This window comes from Melozone crissalis, unplaced genomic scaffold (assembly GCF_028551555.1).
Source record: "Melozone crissalis strain CALT ecotype California unplaced genomic scaffold, PUWL_Pcris_2 ptg000036l_1, whole genome shotgun sequence".
Taxonomy (NCBI): domain Eukaryota; kingdom Metazoa; phylum Chordata; class Aves; order Passeriformes; family Passerellidae; genus Melozone; species Melozone crissalis.
This window is the reverse complement of record NW_026535814.1, coordinates 7,245,349-7,268,188: the sequence shown is the minus strand read 5'-3', so window position 1 is coordinate 7,268,188 and position 22,840 is coordinate 7,245,349. Positions and strand designations below refer to the sequence as shown.

General features: G+C 45.8%; 1 pseudogene; it reads right to left on the bottom strand.

Annotated features, from left to right (window-relative positions):
- Positions 1 to 2,036: 2,036 nt before the first annotated feature.
- On the bottom strand, positions 2,037 to 20,525 carry LOC128941468 (serine/threonine-protein kinase PAK 1-like; annotated as a pseudogene).
- Between the last annotated feature and the right edge of the window lie 2,315 nt (positions 20,526 to 22,840).

The following is a 22,840-nucleotide window of genomic DNA, read 5'->3' as shown; positions in this document are numbered from 1 at the left end:
TCCATTGAGTTTTCTTTGCTTTGTGGCAAAACCAGCCTTCAGGAGGATCTGGATTTTCTTCTCCCCTTTCTCAAGAACCTCCTTTGCTGTGTTGCCCCATATAATATCATTGATGTACTGAAAGTGTTCTGGAGCCTTGCCTTTTTCTAGTACAGCCTGGATCAGCCCATGGCAAATAGCGGGGCTGTGTTTCCACCCCTGTGGCAACAGTCTATTGTCAGTCTCCACTCTCCATTGAGCTTACACATTGGCCTTATAGGACTAGTAAAGGGCCAGCGGATCTTGCTGACCACTCCCTGGCTCTCCATCTCTCAAATCATCTCCTGCATGGGGGTCACAGAGTCCTGGTTGGTGTGGTATTGCCAACAATGCACTGTTGTAGTAGCCCTCAGTACCTGTTGTTCTTCAACCCTCAGCAATCCCACAGCAAAGGGTCCTCTGAGAGACCAGGTAAGATCATCCTTGAGAGAATACCTTTCCCTCACACTTGACACAAACTGTCTCCAGTGGCTGAGAGTTTCTGTGCTCTTCCCAATCATCTTGTCAATGCCCATATTCCAGGACAGAGATCCCAGCTTCTTGGCTTCACCGCCATCCAGTTTCATATCAAGGGCCATGGCATTCCAGAATTAGACCAGCCAGACCACCAGGGGCTCTCCTGACTAGAGGCTGAAATCTATTTGTATATCTCATAGCTCACCTGAGGACTGGGATTGGGTGATTATCTCTGGCCCTGCCTCTTCCTCTTGTTTTGAGGGCTCTGCTTCCTCTTCATCCCTCATGCAGTCAACTGATTATATGTTGGATTTCTTTTTCTGTATAGGGTCGACTGCTACTGGTTGTTCCTCTGGTTCAGCAGCAGTTTGTGTGGCCATGGTGCCTGCTGGTCTGCTTCCTTTCTCCACCCCTGGGAATGATGTCTGCTGTTGAGCAGTGTCCAGTAAACAGTAGCCAGGACAGAATGCATTGTGTAAGTTCGTGCCTCTCTGGAGCTTTGACATATTTCACCACTTTATCAGGTTGTTAAAGTGATAACCTAAACTACCCATGTAGTTGTTCATGGGTGAACTGCTAAACTATTGGAGAAGTCCTCCCAACACTGGCTCGTGTCCTTCTACATTCTATGCCCCTCATTACTATCCTACTTCAGGGCAGATCTCTGAATAAGCTCCCTAGAAATCTTTCTTGGCTCTAAATATGGTGTGCACTGCACTGAGCAGACCTAGCAGACCTAGCAATAAGAACATACTTTCCTTAACATCCAAAGGGAATTCAGAATTCTTAAAAGCTGTTGTAATAGGCATGAAGGGGTAAACGGAGGCAAAAGGTTGGGGAAAATCATCCTCCTCTTTCCTCTCTCTGGATGCTTTTAATAATTGGCTCCCAAGGGTAGCACCTTAGGTAAGGGTAGGAGAGCAACACTGAATTCAGATCCCAAATGACCCTTGATATTATCATGTTATGAGCTAATATCAGAGAGTGCAACGGAGCAATCCTGATCCCTCTCCATGCTTTGAAAAAGAAACACAATGGGCACACAGTACATATATGGAAACGTATTTAGTTTCTATTTTGGTACTGGGAGGGATACAGGGATGGCTTCTGTAAGAGGCTGCTGGAACCTTCCTTGCTGTCTGGCAGAGACAATGCCAGCTAGATCCAGGACAGGTGTGTCACTAGACAAGGCTGGGCCAATCAGAACTCACGGTAATGACTCTGCAAAAACATATTCAAGAAGAAGGGAAAAAAAAACCTTTTTGCACAGATGCAACTGTGGCCAGAGAAGAGCAGAAGAATATTTGAGAGGAACAACTCTGCAGACACCAAGGTAAGCGGGGAAGGAGGTGGGGAGTTGTGATCCACCTGCAGTCTGCAGAGGAGTGCCAGGCTCAGGTGAATGCCAAGAAGAGGCTGTGAATTCATGGGAGGCCTGTGCTGAAGCAGGTTCCTGGCAGGGACCTACAGACCCACGGAGAGAGGAACCCGTGCTGGAGCAGATTTCCTGGCAGGACGTGTGACCCTTTGGAGGATCCATGCTAGAGCAGCCTGTTCTTGAAGTACACAGTGGAAGAGTAATCCCTGTTGCAGCAGTTTGTGAAGAACTGTTGTTGACGGGATAGACTCACATTGGAGGAGTTCATGGAGAACTGTCTCCAGTGGGAGGGACCTCATGCTGGAGCAGAAGAAGGATGCCTCTCCCTGAGCAGCAGCAGAAACACACAATGAACTAACTGAACTGTCCATTCCCTGTCTCCCTGTGATGCTGAAGGGAAGGACATAGAGCTGGGAAGGTGGAAGAGGTGGGAGGAAGGTGTTTTTGTTTTTTTTCTTATTATCCTTCTCTGATTTTGTTAGTAATAAATTCCATTAATATCCCTAATTCTAGCTGGTTTTGCCTGTGACAGTATTTGGTGAGTGATCTCTCCTGGTCCTCAGCTCATGAACCTTTTGTTATATTTTCTCTCTCCTGTCTAGCTGCAGAGGGGATGATAGAGAGGCTTTGGTGGCACCCAGTCATGCTCCACCCACCATGGAGTTAGGTAGCACACGCACATGAGTAGACCCAGCAGCATTGTGACCACTGGCTCTGTACCTAATACAACTAATGCTTAGATCAAATCGTTTCCAGCTCACACTGGCCAGATCTGTTATTATCTCAACCCTTCAAGCCCTACACTGGGACACAAATAAGGCTTTTGTGGTTTAGGAATGATACTCTCTAGTTCAGTGCCCCCACTGAGACTTTACCAAACTACACACTGTTCTCTCTTGCTCCCCCATGCTGCTGCAGCATGCTGGAGAGGAGTATTGGAGACATGAAAGGCAATGGTCACTGGTTAAGATAAGAACAACTTACTTGAAACAGCAATGAGATACAAAACCAAATGGTAACAGCAACAATACTAATGTCAGAGGGTATATGAAAAGAAGCAATTCCATGGGAAAAAAAACCAACCTGGATAATAAACAATATTAGACAGCTCCCTTTGCCACATTTTCTTGACTGGACAAACTCCTTCTCTCCAGAATAGAGTCCCTTTTCCTTGCTCTTGGTGTAAAATACAAAGCTGTGTTTCGTGTCAGGTACAAACAGGCAACGTGTGTATTTGTGAATGCGAAATGTGTGGGCCCTGACAATGGGAGAGCTGTGAATTCTAATAATAACTGAGGGAAATAAAGCATGGAAAAAGAACCTATCTTTTGAATCTATCTCTTGTTTGCAATTAACCCTGGTTGATTTAGGAGCATTGGAACTAAAGTGTTAAGGATGTTGCTTTTTGCTTGCATTTAATCCATAAAAAGCTCTGCAATAATAACCTTGTGAAGTATAATTTTAGAATATTACTTGTATCCTTGAAACTATAGCTTTGGAATATATATAAAGGAAACATGCTTATCTCACACCTTATTGAAGCAGAGAAAAACAGCTTGAGAAAGGAAGATGAAAATCCTAAGTGCCTAAGCACACAGGCAATGCTACAGGAAATGTATCTCACTTGACAAAAAATAAAAAGTTATTAAAACCCATTCTTTCTTTGCTGCTTAGAAAAGGTTTTTTTTTTTTTTTCTGTATATTGTTTCCTGTATAAAATAGTTCTGCCTTAACAGAAATAACTAGAATGACTGCCTTGTTCATGTTTCTCCCCTTACATCATCATTGGGTATCTGATCTGGACCTTCTAAAGGTCATAAATACCTGTATCCACTGTTTTCAGAAGAACAGTAAGCATAAACATACTAACAGCAGTAATCTCCCTAAAGATTACCCAACTCTTGTAAAAACCTTAGTAAGATGACATGCAAGTTAGCTCTCTAAAGATGTATTTTAGTACCCAGCACTTACTTTCCACCTCTTTTTTTTTCTTTAAACGCTTTGTCCGGTCAATGGCAGCCAACTCAGCTTTCAGCAGCCGGTAGCGTTTCTGGATTTCCTGCATTTTTGCTTGGAGAACTGTTATGCGCTCGGTGCTACTCAAATTTTGCAAGTCAGCTGCAAGTTAAACAATTTCTGTTAATTATTGCATTGCAGTAGTTCCCAAGCCTTCTGAGGCTTCTATGAACGGGAAGGTACTCAAATCTTAGTGATGTACTTTGAGGTAGCAGGCAGCAAAGCTGAGAAACAGCAACTACTGTTTATTATCGCTATCTTGCCCGACACAAACACACTGAAACTTCTTCTTACAAGAAATACTAAACAAGTCTTGGTTCATTACGGCAAAATGGAAGGGGAAGATTTAAAAATTTAAAATCTTAGAGGCTGAGCAAGAAACAGAGAACAAGGAGTAAAACAGCAAGAAAGGAAAACTATCAGGATGTATGGCAAAATTAGGCAAACTGGGGATGGAGTGATTTTAGAATTAAAAAACGCTCAAAACCAGAAAATTCCAAAAGCCTTCTTATAGTATGCCACAAGACCACAAGAGGCATGTTTCAAAAAAGATACTTACACACTTGAAAACTCCATTTGCAACCTTTGGGCAAATGACTATCATGTTCTTTTAGATCAGACTCCCTCTCTCCACTTTGCCCACATTTTCCTGTGGGAAGGTAGATTGTTACAAAACAAAGCAACTTTCCCACCCAACCCAAAGCTTACCAGGACCTGTCTTACTCTAACATGACAGAATCCATCCTGGTGTAGCAGCTTGGCACACAGCTCTCTACACCATGGGTGCCCAGGGACAGGACCTCAAACCAGGTCCTGTCTGTAATGGGAGCCCACTAATTCTGGCATGCTGGGAAAGGGAACCCTTGCACTGGAAACACCAGCCAGTTAGTTGTTGTGCACGTAGACTCAGATCTGTTCTGTGGATTTATGGGAACCATAGTCCTACAGACCTAGAAGGCTGATAAAAGTAGGAGACTGTGGCTCCACAATCCATCCCAAAAACTGGCCGGTGTTTAACTGAATGTGTGTGTGGGTGAACATAGGGAGGTAGGGTAGGGACACACTTCCTGGAAGGAGATTCTTGAATACGATCCAGCTGCTCAAGGTTCGTATAGCCATAGTCCACTCTACTCTCCAACTGGATCACGACAGCAGTGCACTTATTGCTTTAGAATCACAGCCATAAATAAATTGCCTGCATCAGAAAATAAGGCAAAGAGGCACTGTAATGTGTTCATGTAGGTGCCAAAATTATCCACATGTTTCTATTTATGGAGCTATATAGTCTTTAAAAAACTTTGCAAGACTGATTATTACGTCCTAGCTCCTACTCACCTTTTTTAATATTCATTTCAAACAAATGGTACTTTCACACATTTTATTTCACACTGAGCTGCTGTACTTACTACTTTTATTCTTCTTTTTGATGTTCACAGATCTTTTGAGGTTTGTTTTCTGCTTTTTGGAGGAGCTGTCTCTTCCCTGAGCATTTTGAAGGGTTTTTTGTCCTCTAAACACTATAAAGGAGGAAAAAGACCCCAAAAAGTAGAAAGAAATGGAAATAACAACAACAACAATTAAAAAAAAGCCTGCATTTCTCTGCATTTTTCTCCAAGTATATACATCTGCAATTAACAAATCGATAGAGATATGTTTTTTGATGGCTGCCTATTGACCTCGTTCAAACTCTTGCCTTTGTTGAACGAAACACATTTTATTGCATTCTTTTAGAACAACGTTTCCAGATGAATTATAGTAACACACCTTCAGGGCATTTTGAGGAAATTCAGCTAATTGTTAACTGAAGTCTGTTGCAATGAAAAAAACAAGGAGTATAGTCAGGCAAGCATTTTCTTCCTCAGTGTTTTTCAGGCACTACAGCACAGTGAACGCATCTGTATTTTTGATGAACAGCAAAAGAGCCAGTCACTTTCACAAAAAAGCTTTTGAATCCAGCCTTGCCAGCAGTTAAAATGCAGGCAGCAATACACTGACATCATGTGCACAAGTGTTGGTTGTGTTTATTGTCCTCTTCTCTCTGGTGGTCTCAGGATGAATCTCAAAATCACATGAATGTGAAACCCAGCTAAGAAGGTCAATGTTTGATATCAGCTTGACTTTCATTTTTCAAAACATTAACTTCACAAGGAGCAATGGTTTCCCAAACATGCAATAACGGCACTTTCTCCCACAAATTAAATAGCTTACAGAGAATCAGGTTTTGTGCAAGAAACAGCATCTTCTACTTATAAGCAGGGCACTCAAAATGCTTTCATCTTGCTACAAGAAATATTCCTTACACTCTGTATTACAGATTGTTCTGGGCCTTTCTTTTCAAGTCCAGTATAAAACATCATTCTTATATACTTTTTTCCTCATTGAAACCATCACAATTCCTAACAAAAGGCCAAGAAACTTCCTGGCAGTTGTATTTTTTTTCACTAGATGATTGCACCTTTTCCACACATTTGAAGTAGACAGTAGGCTACTATTTCCTGCAAAAATTCACTTCCCAGCAGCAAAACTATAACAGAATGAAGATACATGCGCAATGGTAAAATGAAAGTAGCTTAGGTTGAAGACAGTTCTTTTTACCCTTTCCTTTACCATTTTCAGCATGCTCTGGCTCTGATTGATTACCACTACTGGAGCTGACCCTGGCATCAAAATCTTTTGAAGAAATATTTTGGTGAGACTGGAGATCTTGCATCTGCCCTGCAGTATTCTGTGCCTCTGCCATGCCATGCATTTCATTTGTGGTGCTTTGTTTCCCTTCTTGATTTGGTGGCAGACTCCCAGAGACAATGACAGTGGATTGATGGTTACTGCGCTCTGCTACAGCTACAATGGAAGGTGACTCAAGAGTTGGAGCACTGTTTTGCACTAAAAACTCCTCTTCCTTTTCTCCATCATTTTTATTCTAGGTGAAAGAAGAAATGAAAAACATTTCTCATTTGAGCAATTACAAGACTGCCATCTTAAAATTATGCAGTGCTTGCATTTGTTAAACATTCAATGTGTAGAGGAAAGCTCTCCTCTTTACTTAAAAGTATACAAGTACCTTCCTATGGTCCATGCTGAGACCTTTCTGTTGGAGACACAAACTTTGTCAACACCCAGAGAGATGTGAGAACAAACACAGCCCTAGAGTGCTGTAGGAGCAGTGGGGCCACAGGGTGACAGGCACAGCGCTGCAGCCGTTGGGCAGTTGGGCAGTTTGTGGCCGTTGGGCAGTTGGGCTGTTCCTTGGCACAGTGGTTCCAGAGGTTCCACCATGCTGCAGGGAAAGGAGAGGGGGAAGGTGAGGCAGCAGGAACACTGACTCCTGTGGCAGAAGGAAATTCTTCCTTGTAGCCCACCACCCGAGGAACCTAACCTATGCCTAAATATGAGTTAAAAAAAAAAGAAATAATTTTGAAGAAAAGGCTCTGACATAAAATTATATGGATACACATGAGTCCTGTTTGCTCTCCAGAATCAGCCAAGGGAACTCCCAGATTTCACCCCATCAAGTTGGCTTCCAACACTGATGAAATGGATTCTTCTCATTGGTTTTCCATTAAGTCCTGCATAACGAAAAGAAAAGAAAAATAAAATAAAATTAAAAAGAAAAAGAGAAGTAAAAGAAAAAGAGAAAGAAAAAGAAAAAGAGAAAGAAAAAGAAAAAGAAAAAGAGAAAGAAAAAGAAAAAGAAAAAGAAAAAGAAAAAGAAAAAGAAAAAGAAAAAGAAAAAGAAAAAGAAAAAGAAAAAGAAAAAGAAAAAGAAGTGAACATCCCAAAATCTTTATGGGAAAAGTTTTTATTTCTAAAAGGCTGGGAAACCACTTTTCTTGCCATGTATTTATACACCAATCAAAAAGAAGCAGAATGGGGTATACTTAAGAATGTATGGAGCCAATATTGTTAGCAACCAGGGCATAAAAGGGAGTGAAACTATCTTGATATTCTTTTGTTCTAATATTTGGTACATTCCTTTGGTCTGCCTTTATCATTCATCATACCTAAATGCAAAACTAAATTGTACATATTCATGGTTTATAGCAGCAATTATGACATTTGTAAGAGAACTTACTAGGAAAAAAAAAAAGAAAATCAGGAGTCATATAAAATGGAATTTGGATTTGAATAAAGCAATCATTTGTGTACTTTTCACTCTGCTAAGTTTCAGCTAGGATTCAATTCTCCATGTGTTGGGACACAAAGGATGAAGGCTTTATTACACTGACAGGTAAGAGGAAAAGGTGTGTTTTTTCCAGTTATCACGAAACAGTAGAGTCACACGTAAAACACACCACCAAATGAAAATTCAGATGGATTGTGGATCTCTAGCAGAGAGATACATAGTATATAGTATACATACTATATACTATATATACTATAGATAGAGTGTATATATATATATATATATATGGTATATATACTTCATATATATACCTTAAAAATTAAACAAAAAGATAAATTCTTACAACTAGATAAAGTGTGGCCAGGTAATAAAAATAAACACTTCTGAGCCTGAATGTCTGCAAAGTGGGTATTTGGGATGGCAAGCAGTGACTCCACTTGAAGTCACTAACTTTCAAGTCACTGACTTTGCACTAAGACTTTTAAATTCTTTTTCAGTTCAAGGCTTCCATTTTAGATCAGAATGATACAAAACAAACACTGCTCCCTGTCACAGACATCTTTTATTAAAAATCCTTTTCTTAGTATTTGTCCTTCTGAGAAGCTGAGAGGCCTCAGGAACAACATGCAAACAATGGTTATCTGCTTCTGTGGAATGCAACAGGTGGATCTTTGATGGGCCCATGTTGGTTGTTTCTAATTAAGGGCCAATCACAGTCAGCTGGCTTGGACTTTCTATCCGAGACACAAGCCGTTGTTATGATTCCTTCTTTTTCTATTCTTAGCTAGCCTTCTGATGAAATCCTTTATTCTACTCTTTTAGTATAGTTTTAATATAATATGTATCATAAAATAATAAATCAAGCCTTCTGAAACATGGAGTCAGATCCTCATCTCTTACCTCTTCCTCGGACCCCTGTGAACACGGTCACAACTCCCTAATACCAAGAAATTAAGATGCCCAGTAGGCATCTTAAGATGCCCAGTAGGCATCTTATGACCCAAGGCTGGGCCTGCTGAATCCAAAACTAAAGAGGATTCTCAGAGATTGGCTTGTAGATCCTCCTACAATTCCTAGAAGGAAAACAAGGAAGAAAGAGAATTTTTCCAGCTGCTATATTTATACTCAAAAAGGTGCCACGTTCTCAGGAAGACAAGGGACCTCAAGGAAATAGCAAGCCTTGGCAAATTCACGGATAAGTTCCAGAAATCCTCTGTGTAGCTCATAACATGAAAGAAACAAATTATTTTTTGGCTGTGATCAAAGAAAGGAGGAGAGTTAGTTTCATATCCAAATACTGGAATATTAGATGAGGGCCTCATTTCGTAATTTAGTTTATTTTTAAATTATTTCCCTTCTTCCCTCTCTCCCCATCCCAACATACACTACCCTTCAGATCTTGAAATTACATGATAGGTGTTAATTTTTGATTTCAGAGGCGGACTCTAAAGCAAAAAACTTGTATATTGGTAAATGCGGGAAATGGAAGACAGTTCTCAGGGCCTGACAGAAGGCCTACACAGTATGCACCTACAAATGAGTACCTTGAGAAAAGAAAGGCTGAATTAGAAATGCCATTGAATAGGATATATATTGTTGGGAGAGAAACGGAGTTAGAAAAAAGTTTCAAAAGATACCCTTGCAAATAAGACTAGATAATTTAGAGAAATACAACTATGAAGTATGCACTGTATACAGAACCATGAGGACGAGTTCTAGATGATTGGTTTGCAGGCACCTATAGCATGGAATAAGAAAAAGCAAAATAGGACAAGAAAAGCTTATAATGTATTATACCTGAGAAAGAGTAAGATTCTAGTTGTGATAGCAGGAATTATAACGTCTGCATGATCAAACCCTTCTCATAAGACTAAAAAAAATTCAATTTGTCAAATGCCTCACAATTACCTCATCTCTGGGTCAAGAAACAAGTCTTGTCTGACTGGTAACTTTTCAACAAGCTGAGAAAGAAATTAGTACCTGGACATGCAGGTTTCTGAAGGGAGGAAAGAAAAGTGTTGACAAGAATAAAGCTAAGTTTTAAATGCCTGAAACACTCAAACATGACATGTTGTGGGATAGTGTACCATATGTTAGACAGAGGCAAAACAAACCACAACTCATTAGTATCTGGACTTCATTGCCCAATATGTTTAGAAATGTTGCTTGAAGGCACTTTGTGTCAAGGATCCAGTTCCTGTAGATGACTGTTGACGTAGATCAAAATCCTACCAACAAATCAGTGTCAAAACCAGCAAGAGGGAGACTTTTGTCCTTGGCAGTAGCTTCCAGGTGCTCCTGGAAGTCACCAGGCCTAGACACAAAGATGTGTATTCAACGGAGGCAGAGAAGCATCATGCTTAGCTCTAAATGTGACCTTTGCTAGCAGATCATACTAGCAGCTACTAAATTACATTTCTTCTGCTCTTAGCCAGAGCCAAGATGGGAATCAAAGTCTAGATCACAGGAGAAGATCACACGAGCCTCAGCTTTTCCAGAAGAGGAAAACTGCAAAGGATAGTAAATTTGAGTCGCGTTTACAGGCTATTTTTGCAGATCGATAGACAAGGGATGAAGCTTAAAAGATGAGAGCAAAGGAAAATCAACAGATGTGCTGAAAGGGAGTGAAGAGGAAGGAGACCTCAAATTAACTGAAAAGCTGCACAGAAAGCTTCTCTACTTTTTGCACTTGCCTCAAGTTTTAAATGGCAAAATCTAAGAGTATTTCCAACTTAGTTTTATTAATTCTAGAAGAAAGACAATCAAAACGGTGTGCTTCTGCTTACAGTATGAAGTAAAGCACAGGAAGCCATTAGAGTAAGAAAAATTGTGTTCAGAAGGCTGAGGAAGCCTTAGGGGTAGGAGGCATGGGGAGGCGTGGAACTCAGGCCTGTGGGCAACCTTCAAGGAGCACCCAGGCCCTGAGCAGTCCCTAACAGTGCGTATGCCAGCAGATGGAGGCGAAGTGGAGCCCCAGCTCGGTGGGAAAAGGGCCGGGGTGGGGAGCCGTGCTCAGCAGGGGCTCCTGCATCAAATTGCTCAAAGACAGGCGTGCTATGGTGTGTGCATGTTTCCAACACCTGGCAACAGCAGGCTGGCCCAGATGTGGGAAAAGGCCAAGGAGGCAGCAGAGTGGGAATGGGGCTCTGCAGGAGGCCCGGGCGGTTGCACACCCCTGTGGGGGATGAGGCTGGCCCAGAGGGTCCCTGGCGGTCTGGGGTGTAAAGGGGGGAGAAGAGAAGCAGGGAGGAAATGCCAGATGCCGCTGTGAGAATGCCATTCCATCCCACAGGTGACATAGTGAGAGGAGGGTGGCAACAAAATGGTGATTGCTGCTGATCAGCCTGACATCTTCAAGACAAGAGGCCCAGAAAGGACTGCACATCTGCCTCCTAGTGTTGTCCTGAATGGGAGCTCATTACCCGGTGTTCATTACCTGTAGGTCCCTCAGCTTCCCGCAGGCATGCCACACTTGCGGTAAGCAAAGCTGCTTACCTCCCTATGTTCTTTGGGCCTCTGAAAGGGACTGTCCACTTAGCTGCAGCCTGGCAAGGAAGGGAGTCTTACAACACTGTGGATATTTTCGACTTTTATTGACACTCGGGCTGAAACCAAGTATCCCCTCGCTGCTTCTCCATCTTCAGCATTCTGTCCTGCAGGTGGCCTGCTCAGGCTGACAGCTTGGAGCGCCTGCAGGCTCCAGTTCTGCTGCAGCCCAGCTTTTCCTCTCACTGCCTAATTCTTATTATGACAATTCTTTCATTTCTACTTCAAAGCTTCCCTAAATTAACAACACTCTATCCTAAGCTAAACAATCCTCTACTATCCAAGCTCTCTACGTTCTATAGTCCTTAAAAGTTGATCCCTACATCTCCTAATTTTTTTAAACTTTCATCTTTTGCAGAAAGAAAAACAACAGAGCTTTAAATTGAACCTAACAACATCTCTAACCCAACCTAACCTAACCTAACCTAACCTAACCTAACCTAACAGCTAACCTAACAGCTAACCTAACAGCTAACCTAACAGCTAACCTAAGAGCTAAACTGAGCAAATATTTACACTATCGTGTTTCCTATCTACAGCACAGCTCCTCTTCAAACTCGGGGGATGGCTGAAGCTCGGCCTAAAGATGACGCATCCCCTTTTCCCTCCTCTCGGCTGGCGGGGCATCAGGGCCTCCTCAGGCGCAGGTGTCTCCTCTCCAGTCTTCCTGCACTCGCTTGGCTGAGATGATCAGAGCAGCCAGGCTGGAGGCAGGATCGCCTGAGGTCACAAAGGGATGCTGCCCAGAGGAAAAAGAACAAAGAAAGGAACTCTTACTTTCCAGGATCACATCCTCGCGGGCTCAAGCAGGATTCCCTGGCTACCAGCAAGACACACATCGAGCACCGAGGGCAGCATGTCACCCTGCGCCTTCCTGTCCTGGCAGCTTTCTGTGCCACGTGGCCCACACTCCTCCTCCTCATCCCTTCATGCAGGTGTCCTCAGCTGCCAGGCTTTTTTGCCCCTTTGCTTTTCCTTACCTGTAGGAGCTCCTGGGCAGACCAGCGCCTGTCCTCATCTGCCTGCAGGCAGCAGCGGAGGAAGTCGCGCAGGAGAGCCGAGTGGTGCCTGGGGTTCTGCAGTTTTGGGGGCCCGTTCCTTTCTAGCAGTTCAAAAACCTACAGCACATGGATGCAAGAGGACACTCCACCTGCTCCTTTGCTAGCCACACACAGCTCTCTCCACACAGAGCCCTCTTGCTAAGCTGCACCTTACCCGGAGACGGGCTTCCCGCTGGTAAGGAGCTTCCCCTTCCACCATTTCCAGCCCCATGATCCCCAGGGACCAGATGTCCACTTTGGGGCCGTAGGCTTCTCCTCTCACCACCTCCGGTGCCATCCAGCTGGGAGTGCCGACGCTGGAGCTGCGCTTGCTGTGCTCAGGGCTGAGCTGAGCACAGAGGCCAAAGTCACCTGAGGACAAAAACAAAGCCTGTCAAAGCCAGCTACCACTGGCAAAGCGGCCAAAACCATTGCCCACTCCAAGCCTGACCAGGCCATGCTGAATCTAGCTGAAAAAGCAGCTGAGCTCTCCTTCCACGTGCCTGGAGCCAGGCAAATAAGGCATCGGCCGCTTCAAAAACACCCTGACGATTCACGCACTGGCCAAGCCGCGCTTCTGCCCCAGTGGCCGTCACCAAAATGCAAGCGCACGGCATATGCTGGACATGCTGCAGCCCAGCAGGGACACCCACCCAACTTGACGGATCCGTCCGTGCTCACAAGGACGTTGCAACTTTTGATGTCTCTGTGGATGACTTGGCGGCAATGAAGGAAACGCAGTCCTTGCAGGCACTGAGAGAGAAGAAGGAGGGAGGGAAAGTTAACGTGCAGGATCTGATTTCATCCCACCCGCAAGGAAAGAGCTCAACGGGATTGGCGGCTTTCTCAGGGAATTGTGAGCCAGGGCGAAACATCACTCTGCTGTCATCATGAAGAGCTTGCTGCTTCAACACTCTTGGAAGTTTTTTCTAGATTTCCAAGCAAAGGCACCTGGGCTCCCAAAAGTTCCACCGGCCTTGGGTAGGAAGCGCGTCACCTTTGGCTGGGAGGCGGCACGGTAAAGAATTTTGGGGAAGCCTAGTGGCAGCAGAAGAGGAAGCTGCTGGTGACAGCAGCACCTTCGAGCTGTTCCAGAATGCATCGCCATCCAGGCTGCAATGCTATCCTTTGAAGCTGAGGACAGCTCTTTGCCCTTAGCTTGAAATTCTGCCCCCCGCATGCTGCCTTCCAGTGGCAAGCAATGTAGGACAGACAGACAGGCTCCAGGCAAACATTCCCAGGCAAAGCTGAGAAGAGGAAGAAAGAGAAATTGAGCCAGTGAGCGAGCACCAAGGCCAGACAACAGACAGGATGGAAGAGTGCAAGAACAGAGCCTGAGGAGTGCGAGGGCACCGGCAGGCAGTACACTTCCCATGCTCTTTCTTCTCCTGTGTGGCATGAGAGCAGCAACAGCAGCAGCAGCAGCAAAAGAAGGGTGAGAGCAAGAAATCTCGGCTCTCCTTAAGCTCCAGCTGGCAAGCAGCATCCGGGCAGGCTTGGGCAAGCACAAGCGGGATCCCTCACCTCCCGACAGACAGCGCCTATCTGTCCTTCCTCCAGGTACACTGCCCTCAGCACATCAAACAAGGTGCCGCCGTCCATGAACTCCATGGCCAGCCAGAGCTCCGCATCCACCAGGTAGCTGAAAGAAGAAAACTACGGCATGGAGAAACAGAATGGGCACAGCCTCAGTCACCCCAGGGCCTGAGCCAGGTTTTTGCAGCTGCTCTCCAAGCTACGTGGGCCACAAGAGACTATTGAACAGCAGCTCCACCTCCTCCCACGCTCTGGAGACCAGCAGAGAAATCATCCCCAGCTCTGTTCTCTGCCAGTGACCAAAGGGCATCGTCTCTTTGCGCTTGCACCAGCTAAAGCTACATTGACACCAGAATATGCCAACCTGTCTAAGTAGGTAACGATATTGGGACTCCTGTTGTCCCTCATGGCCAGGATTTCATTGGCAGCCAGCTCCTCGGACATCTCCTCCTCGAGGGACATGATCTTGATTGCCACCTGCAATGACATTGGCCACCGGTACCTTGAGAAGACGCACCCTGCTCGAGATCACAAGGAGCACGGAGCGAGTGCTGGTGCAATGAGGCAGCACGCTGGGCCAAAGCGCCTTGTCACTAGACAGCAGAGCTTAGCAGAAGCACCAAAGGCCAGCCCAAATGCATTCTGCCCCCTGAGCCTAGACTGCATTTCAGAGGAACAGCCTCTGCTGCAGACATGGAGCTGCCACCCAAAACTCCAAGCAGAGCTCACAGCAGCAGGCAAAGCGCTCCAGAGCTGCAAAATGGCATGGGGCTGTTGGCACTTTACCTGTTGTCCGCTGCTGGTGTCAAGGGCTTTATAAACAGCTCCAAACCCCCTAGAAAGACAAAAGCAGCAGAAAGACACCTTTATCCCTTTGGCAGTGAAAGCAAGCCCAGGCAGCAGATCTCCCCAGGCTGCCTGGACACCTTCCTCAGAAAAAATGCCTGGCTGCAGCATCTCTTCGGCCAACGGCACCTCAGCCCGTCAGCCCTCTGCCATGCGGCGCAGGCTGTCCGAGGGAACACTAAGGTGCAGCATGAAGACCAAGGGCCGCTGGAAATCTCCAAGGCGCACGCCCTGCCAGGTCATTTCACAACCTAAGGGGAACTCTCTCCTTGTGCGGGTGTGCATGTATGTGTGTGTCAAAAAAGGGAGAACAATTTGAGTCAGAAGACTGTCCTTGACAATCTGACCTTTCTTGGATGGCAAGGTGCTCTTTCAGGCCCGAAAGCTGCAGGGGCAGGGGTTTTCCCAGCTCCTGCTCCTCACTGCTGCAAGCAAGACACTGCCAGCATCAACTTGTCTTTGATGAGGCCTTTGGATTGCTCTGACCGAGCAGTCTGGGCAGGCCACACGAGGTCAAGCCAGAGCCTGACCATGATTGGGGCTTGCCTGACTTCACGCTTGATATTGCACCTGCCAAAGACCTGGCCCACACTTTTGTAAAATGAGCTGACGTCACGCTTACCCTCGCCCGAGTTCCTCAAATGCCGTGTATTTGCCTGTTGGCCGGCCCGGACTCACGATGCTCCCTGAAAGACAAAAGCAGTGCAGGGCGCTCACTGGCACACAGAGACGCCGCTGCCCAGAGCGTCCCAAAGGCAGCCCCACTGCCCGCAGCTCTGGGCCCTTTGCGGTCCCTCGGCTTCCAGCTGCTGAGACCAGCAAGTGGGAGGGCCATCTTCTCCACCTTTCATCAGGTGGCCTTTCCAAGAAGGCCTTGATTTCTTTCAAGAGCAGCATCCCATGCGATAAGCCAAAATGATGAGCCCTTAAGAAGGGGGCCCTAAGAGGTAACCAAGGGCCTTTGCAGCCTCCTCACTCACACCCACCATCACTGGCAGGTCCACTGCCAGGGGCACAAAGTGTCTGGGCCGGAGGAGGAGTAAGAACCAGAGCCAGAAAACAGCTGGCGCCAGACAGCTGCCTGGGCAATAGTCACTTGCTAGGTGCCAGCCTTCTGCTCAAGCAGAAACAATCTCTGCTTTTGTCTTTGGCCCACAAGGCAGCCCAGGCAGGGCCAAGCCAGGCCCAGCCGCCCTCACAGGCAGCAGGGACTCCCTGAGCGCTGCCGCGCTGCCTCAGAGCACAACAACACCTTCTGCAGAGAGGCCTAAGTGCCTCTGAGACCGAGGGGCAGCATCTGGCGCAGCCTACACCCAGACACGCGCACAACACCCTGCTCTGGCAGACAAGAAATGCACCGGACGTACTCAGTCTCTTCAGGCCCTCCCTCATCTCGGGCTGCTGGGCTGCGCTGCTGCAGGAAGTGCCGGCAGCGGGGGTTGAGCTGGCTGCTGCAGGCCACGCTGCTCCGGCGGCACCAGGCTGAATGGCAGAGCCTGTCTTGCCCTGGGACAAGAAAGGATTGCCCGTCAGAAGGGTGGCTGGCACACATGCCCCCCCTAAGCGCACGGCAAAAGCAAGGCCTTGGGAAGGTGCTGCCAGCCACGGCCAGGCCTCTCCAGCTGGGGCAGTTCCCATGTCCCCTTCTCAAAGGCACCTTCGGGAGAAGCCCAAAGGCTACTGGCATCCAGCCCCTCCCGACCACCTCCATGCTCCACATCTTCAGCTGTTCTGCAAGACACTGGCAACAAGGTATCGATGGGGCTGCCAAGATCCACAACCAAAACACCCAATCCATAGAGACCTATGCTACAAGGTCCCCTTAGCCAAAATGCAAAGCCCCTTCCTTGTACAAATCATCTAACCATGACCCACCATCTTCTTTAGTTGGAGCTTTCAAATCTTTCAGCTTTTGTATGCTTTTGTGGGTGGATTCAGAGTGATCAGACACGTTCATACAACACAATCCTTCTAATTCCTCACAACCGTGTCCATGTGCCAGTAAAAGAAAATCAATTTCTGCTCTGTTCTGTATGGTTGCATGTCTGACACCGCTAACATCAGTCATCATGTCACTAATTGCAATGGACGTAGCTCTGTCTTCTTTCTTCAGCCAACAGCCCAATCGCTATAATGGTTTCAATGCCTCACCCGAGGTAAGTGGATGCAGAAATAAATTTGATATCACTCATTTTGCAGGGCCCTAGGGTCTCAAATTGGTATTACATTTTTCTTTGTAATGATGGGCAAATCTTTTTTCTCTGTTTTTTCTCTTGATGGCTTTTTTAATGATAAATTCTGTCACAGTGAGTTGTCTGATGCTACATGGGCCACCTTTAATCTTTGAGGAATTCCCTGCCACACTCTATCTCCACAAATGAGCCAATATTCTGTTACTAATTGTCGTGGGGACTCATCTGGGTCATCTACTTGTCAGCAGCTTCATCCTTAGGGCACACTGGGGTAGTACAATTGCACCACAAACTTGAGTATCTGTCCACAGGATGATGGGGAGTAACATTTAACTGTGGATCTCCCTGGTACTGAAACACAGTAGAAAATTCCATTAGAAATGAACCAAGAATTCCAATTCTTGAGGTTCAGAAGATTCTCTAAGAAGATCAGGGGCCCAATGATGCCAGCTGGTTATGGGATTGGTCTCGTTGGAAGCCTCACACCAATATTTGTCACGACTGGGTATTGGCCATTCCTTGGCTGGCACTGGCACACTAACCAAACAGGTCACAAAGGGTTTGTCTGGGCTCGAATTGGTCAAACATGTGGTGTCTTAGCCTGCTGACTACGCTAAAGCAAGGTAAACATTCATTTTTGGTTGATCTACAGGCATATATGCACTACAAAAGCAAGCAAGCAAAACCAACAAGCGCCAGTATATCATTTGATCAAGCTCCAAGTTCCTGTTCAGCTGCTTTTTGGCAAAAGCTTCCCCATCTATTTCAGTTCTCAAGCAAATCTTGTAGCACTTGTTAAGGGACTGGCCAATTATAGAGCACTAAACTGTACCTCTAACCTTCAATTTTTACAAATTTGGATATCTTAAAATTCTTTTGAACACAATGGACACCACGCTTTTGCTGAAAGAGCTCTATGATACAAACCCTTTTCACAGTCCAAAAATCAACAATCAAACTCAAGATTTGTAGCTTTCACAGGTTGAACAGGGAATGTCTGGCATGAACCGTAGTTTCTTTGTGCGGCTCATGTCTGCATGCTCATTTCCCTGCTGGTGGAAATGTCGGTGCGCTCTTGTGTATGAGACGGTTTCACGTCCTTCGCGGGGACCCACTTAGGTCTGGCACCTGTGCAAATAAATACAAGCATACCGTTTGCCCCAAGTGATTAGTGCAAATGGTCCTTCAATTTGTCCTAACTCAAGGTTTCTGATCAAAATTGAAGAAGTCTCTTTCAATTTTGCCTGTGTGCTGTTGGAAAAGTGCCTAAAAATTGGAGGATTAGGTCCTGCAAATGAGCTATTCAAAACATAAAGACATCTAAAGCTTTGCTCAACCTCATCTGGGGTGTTGCTTGGGCCACTCCCCATTTTGTTGATCTAGAATGTGTTTTAGAGTGTGGTGTGTCCTTTCAACAACTGCCTGACCTGGGTAGGAATGGGGAATTCCAAAAGTGTGGCAAACAACCCAGTCCATCAAAAACGTGGCCAATTTTTGAGCTGTGTATGTGGGGCCATTTGTCGGTTTTTACCTCATGGGGGATCAGTCTGGCGAGCTCTGGACCACAGTGACACTGTCAAGGACAAAAGCAAAAGACGAGAGGTGCTCTTTCTTCTCGGGACCAAAGTCCCACTGCTTTAATGAAGAACAACTCCAGAAGAGAAAGAGAGCATCCAGGAGAGGAAAGAGGATGTCCTGGAGAGGAAACAGAGCATCCACCTCATGGCAGGAGATTTTAAATCCTGGTGGAGGGGGAGCAGTAGAAAGGAACTACCATAGCTCAACATGTTAAATCACCACGCTGTAGTTTTCTGCATAAATTGCTGCACTTGATGTAAACAAAATCCTAAAATCTCCCCAAACCCAACTGTACAGTTCCAAATGACCCCAATGAGGGAGAAAAACTACTCAACCCCCCTGTATACCCAAGCACCAGGTGTCACAGGGAGTACTAACCCCTGCAATTACAAAGTCCACACACACAAGCTCACCAGGAAAGGAGTATCTCTGTGAGGGGACAGAGTGCTTGCTTTTCTCAACACAACACACACCATAAATCACAACAGCATCCACTCACATCATCTTCCTCAAACATTCACACACTGAAAACACAACCACAATTACACCACACAGGAAAAATTGCAGCAATAAACCAGGATTTGCTCAATTCATCCCTAGAATTGCTAGCAGGTCCTTATTGACACAGCAAATCCTTTCTGCCGGCAGCCAGACCCAAACCCAAACTGTACAGGCGTACGTTGTGCACAGGACATCTCTGTGTGACTTATGAACCACCCTTCCCCTGCGTACACCTTACGGGTTACTTTATACAGAGTTAAACATTCCCTTTCTCCACAGTCCCAGCAGTCTTGTCTGTCCCCCACGAGGAACAGCCGAGAGAGGAGGTGCCTCCAGGAAAGGAATGTCCTGGCAGCGCCCAGAGACATCCACAGCACGGTTATTCTCGCTGGAGCAGAGAAGTGTTCCTGCCACGGTCACCAAATGAAGTGTGGAATAGAACTCACCACATTTAAAGTTAGAAGGTGGTGTGTTTATTACAGCAACAGGCACACGAGGAGTTGTCTCCTAAAGACGTGTGAAGAATCGCTGTCTCTCTGCTTTTCTAAAATGTCTTACATATCCATATAATTCCCAAAAAAACTAACACACATTCATTAGGTAACACTGCCTACCCCCCTTTGTATTAAAATGTATTATAATTGAGTCCAAAGTTCCTTTGCTTTCTGCAGTCTTTCACTTCAAATGGGTTGGTGGGTTTTAAAGTGGGGAATGGTCTCCTTCTGATGAAGACCAAGACGTCTTCCTCAATTTGACCTCTTTACTTATGACCTGTTGGCAGGCTTTCGCACCCCTTGGCTATAGCTGAAGTTTCGGGGCCCAGGTACAGGCTACCTGTCCAGGTGCAGGTCCTCTTCTTTGTCACAAAGAAATCTGCATCCCATCCTGCTTCTTTAAACATAGTAAAGACAGGCAAGTGATATATTACCCTTGCCTTAACTACGTTACCTGCAAAACATTAATTATCCCCTTTTGTTTCTACTCTTCTTGCTATATTCTTTCCCCCTAACTAAATCTTGCTAAAATTTTAACTCTCCCAGTTCTTTTAAATCCTTGATTCGTTGGCCTCATCTCAACCGCCAGCCATGTGTGAGCCAATGCAGTAACTGGGAAATTCCACTCCTGAGCAGGAGATACAAGGCCTGGTTCTGAGCTGGAAGGGTGAGAAGGATGAGATGCACAGCGTTTTCATCCAGGGGATGTCCTGAAAGTGCACTGCCTACCTGCCCCTGCTGCAGACAACCACGCTCCACCTCCTTCTACTGCTCAGTGTTTTTTGAGGAATCCAGGGGTTGGTATGTATTATTTGCTACTGCAACTAATAGAATGAATTTGCTTTGCAAGTCCTCTTTTGTCCTGGGTTATTTTGTGCAGGGGTCTTCTTCTGAGCCTTGACAAAAACCAGAATGGACCTACAGGACACTCCTATTCTCATGTCAGTAAATTCAGAGAAGTGATTTCAGTATCAATAATTCAATAAGTATCAGTCAGTAAATCAAACAATTTGGGGGAATATTTAGCCTGTGAGTCTCAGCAAAGTGTTGAATACGTCTTAGAACCATGGATACAAACTAGTAAGTGAGATTGCTGGATGTGCATGTATTAGGGAAGTGATTCCCCATACACCCTGTGCTGAAATCAAGTATTGCCTCCCTTCTAACCCTGAGCTGGCAGCAGGGATTGGGCCCTGCTTGGTAACGTTCATTTGGAAGACTTCTGTTGAGCAGGTAAGAATGGTCCAAATGAAATCTTTTCTAGCTTTTTCCCTCTGGTTTACCTGTTTGAGGGTTAAAATTCAGTGCTGCAGGTGTCCTGGGTGTGTGCAGAGCAGAGCAGCCCCAGAAACCCCTTGGGCTGCCCACAAGTTGTCATGCCTTGTTCCCAGGTGTGCCCAGCTGTGGCAGGAGAAGGAGCCCGCAGCGCAGTGGGCACCGTGCCCTGCCCAGCCGGGGCTCTCTGGCACAGAGCAGCGGCAGCGCCAGCACCGTTCAACCCGCTCCTGCCTTGGCTTCCCCTGGGACACAGAAGCCTCTGGAAATCAGCACTGCCAGTGGCATTCCCAGCTTGGAGCAGCTGCTGCTGGCGGGCAGATGCTGCCAGTTGGACTGCTCCCAAAGGGGAAGAAAGGCAGAGATGTACATGCCCCGGAGCCCTGGGCATGTCTAATAAAGGTGCAAATATGTGGGCAGATTTGTTAGGAAGCATTTCAGCTGTGATGCCAACAGTGCCTTCGCTCCTTTTTCTGTGTGTTCTAGACAAGTAATGCAATGGTTGGCTCTGACAATTAAGTAGTAGATGTTATGTGGATGTTCAAATTTGTACTGATGAATTTGTAATATATCCTCCCACAGTTTTCTTTCTAGTCCCCCTTGTAATCGCCTTGGTAGTCAGGGCATTTGGGGAGGGCTGGCTTGTGACCAGCAGGCAGTGTGTAACAACACCTGACCTCCAGTCAAGATGCAAGAAAGTAATCTCCACTAATGGACTGCAGAGAAAGAGTTGACTGGCAAAACTTTTGGAGGGGCTAAGGGTATAATAGGCAGAGCATCCTTTTTGTAGATGAGCACATGGCTGATAGTCATGGAGACTCTCAATGCTGCAATTTTTCCTTATTCATTCCTTTGTTATTGTGTAATATACCTTTAAAATGTTAAAAACGAGAGCAATTTCTCACATGTGCAATGCTGTGGGCCATTCTCTTGATCTGGGTTCCTTTGCTTGTGTCCCAACTGAGTACTCAGTGCTTGGAATTCCTGTTGGACCCCCTGAACAACAGGGTTTGGCCCATGAGGGGAATTTGTGCTGCTTTGTGACAGAGGAGAACTTCCCAGGCTATTTTGTGTTTGATGTAGGAAAGGTTAGTTATTGCTTTGCATAAACTCACAGACAACACAGAGCTGTCCCTTTGTGATGTCAAGGCGTGATTGCCACATTGTCGTAGTGACATCAGGAGGCTGCCTTGGTGCAGGGAAGGCCTGAGTGTCAGAGCAGCCCTAACGTTTGCTGAGATCAGGAGATCCCTCCTGGTCGTAGCATTTGTCAGTAGGCAGCTGCTCACTGACAAGAGGCTTGAATTTTTAGTTTTTAAAGAAATTGCAGAAATGCCAATAATTAACCATCTGGCCACTGCAGCTTTTGCTGCATATGGCGTTACATATTCCATCTATTATTTTATGAATTTCGCACGTAAGTAGAGGTTTCTCTTCTGCTTAGGTTAGGGTGTATCCTAACCTGGCTTTTGTATGTCTTCCTGCTCGCTCTTAGTGACTGAGTGTCTGATTTTGAAAGAGAAAGAGCATTAGGATGCCACTGGTTTGGTAAAGCTCCTGTCAAGTCGTTCAGCTAAAAAGGGGGTGTCTGTAGCCACAGGGGCAGCATTTGCAAGGGAACATGCAGGGCTTCAATTGCCTCGAGGTGGGGAGTTTGTGGCAGCAGAGTCTGTCATTTCCTCAGTTTGCTGGGACAAGCAGGACACCTTTGAAAATGTAGACTGACAGACCATCTTGGAAGGCCTTCTTGAAACTCTGCAATTGTTCCCAGAATTCAGGGAAAGCTTCTTTCTTTCAACAGTTTGTCTTGAAAGGATCTG